At 32.2% G+C, this 2500-nt stretch overlaps 1 protein-coding gene across 1 annotated transcript in view; it reads right to left on the reverse strand.

The window, feature by feature from the left end:
* The window catches only part of LOC143274881 (uncharacterized), a 17621-nt gene that overhangs the window by 14613 nt on the left and 508 nt on the right, over positions 1–2500 (reverse strand). The gene's annotated exons all lie outside the window — the stretch shown is intronic.

A 2500-nucleotide genomic window follows, 5' to 3' on the forward strand; every position in this document is an offset into this window, starting at 1 on the left:
AATTTTTTAAAGTCTTTTGGAAGAAAATAGGAATATTTGTTGTTAGGGCATTTAATGCTAGTTTCAGGAAAGGAGAAATGTCTTCTGTGCAAAAGAAAGGAGTGATTACGTGTACCCCCAAAGGTGATAAGCCAAGACAATATTTGAAAAATTGGAGACCCGTCTCTCTTTTAAATGTAGTCTATAAAATTGGGTCATCTTGTATTGCTAACCGTTTGAAACCAGTATTACCTAACATTATTAATGAAGATCAAACAGGGTTTATTAGAAATAGATACATTGGAGATAATTTGAGGTTGATATATGATACCATAGCTTACATAGATAAACATAATCTACCTGGTTTATTACTGAACATAGATTTCGAAAAGGCTTTTGGGATTTCATGTTTAAAGTGTTAAAGGCATTTGGGTTCAAAGAAAATATGTGTAGATGGATTAGCGTATTTTACACAAATATTAAGTCATGTGTGATTGTGAATGGTCAGGTCTCTGACTGGTTTGAAGTTAAGAGAGGTTGCAGACAAGGAGACCCTACATCACTCTATTTATTTGTAATGTGTGTAGAAATATTAGATATAATGGTAAGGGAAAATTCGGATATCCGAGGAATAATGATTAATGATGTTGAGAATAAACTGACCCAATATGCTGATGATACAGAATTTCTACTTGCTGGGGATAGGAAATCTTTTGAATGTTGTGTTACAACTCTTGATAGATTTGGCTTTGTCTCAGGTCTCTATTTGAATTCAAGCAAAACTAGTGCTATTTAGTTAGGGAGCAAAAATAATTCTAAGACGCGTTATATGGAACATTTAGGTATGGACTGGAATCCTACAAGATTCCGAATTTTAGGGATTTGGTTTACTAATGATTTAAAAGAATGTGTAACTATAAACTATTCAGAGAGATTAGCAGAAATAAGATATTTGTATAAGATATGGGTAAAACGCCAGTTAGCGCCTCTAGGCAGAGTAGCAATTCTGAAATCTGTTATTCTTTCCAAACTGACTCATCTGTGGTTGCTTTTGCCAAACCCACCAGATACATTTTTTAATACATGTCAACATATTTGTTATAAGTTTGTTTGGAACAATAAACCAGATAAAATTAGCCGTAAAACTGCTCATAAAAGTGTAAAAAAAAACATGGTGGCATTGGTCTTCCTGATGTTAAATTGTTTGCCTTATCTTTAAAGCTTTCCTGGATTCGTAAAGCTGATAAATCAAATCACAAGTGGAAGCACCTTTTGTTGTGTAACTTCCCCCAATGGCCAGCTATTGATAAATATGGTCCAGAGTTTATCTTAAATTTTGTCAAATATAACCAGTTGTGGACAAATGTGTTTGAAAGTTATAAGATTTTCTTTTATAAATGTGAACCAAAAAACTCAGCGGAACTGGTTGCAGAGCCATTGTGTTATAATAATCGTGTTCAAATTGGTAAAAAGTGTATTATATCCAGACTGCTCAGTAATCATGATGTGTATTGTCTTGCACAGTTTTTTGATGATGATGGTAAAGTTTTTTCATATGTACGCTTCAAAGAAAAATATGATTTGCACATTGATTTCCTTACTTATGCTGGATATAAATCAACAATAAACGAATTAGTTAAAAAGCATAATATTCATGCGGATAGCAACAGACACACAAATACTTCGCTCTGTTTCAAACACTTGTTTTCTGTTTCTAAAGGCTCAAGACCATATTATGATGTGTTGATTGAAAATGATACGAAACCAAAATGTTGTGAGAAATGGGACTTCAAGCTTTTGATGCATCATAACTGGAAATCTTGTTTTATGCATGTACACAAGATAGTTGATGTAAAGCTGAAATGGTTTCAGCTGAAAATAATACACCGATGTTTATGTACAAAAATTGTTTTAAAAGAAATTGGTGTTACGGATAACAACAACTGTAGTTTTTGTAGAGAACACAAAGACAGTATTGATCATGCTTTTTGGAAATGTAATTATGTGCAAATGTTTTGGAACGCTTTAACGGACTTGATAAAAGAGAGATGTGTAAACGCAGGAAATTTAAAGTTAACAGAATCACTTGTGCTATTTGGACATGATGTGACAATAACAACTGATGCTGTTTTGTGTTTTATAATATTGTTTGCAAAGTATTACTTACATTTATGTAAAATTCAGGACAGCTTTCCACAAATATCAGTTTTTTTTAACAAATTAAAAACTCGATATAGAATTGAAGAATATAATGCATATATTAACTTTAACCATACCATTTTCTCTGCCAGATGGCTGCCTTACAAATTATTGATCACAAATGATTAGTAACCTGTTCATGATTAACGAAAATTAACCACCCATATTTATTTTCTTTTTATTGATATTCATAAGAAATGATTGAGGTGTTCACTTTTTGTGACGTGTTCTAAGATACTTGACAGTTTGTATTCCTTGACAGCTTGTGTAAGATCTTAAGAAATGAATGATAATACTCCATGATGATAACCAACCAGTGTAT

Source organism: Babylonia areolata, chromosome 29 (genome assembly GCF_041734735.1).
Source record: "Babylonia areolata isolate BAREFJ2019XMU chromosome 29, ASM4173473v1, whole genome shotgun sequence".
Classification (NCBI taxonomy): Eukaryota; Metazoa; Mollusca; class Gastropoda; order Neogastropoda; family Buccinidae; genus Babylonia; species Babylonia areolata.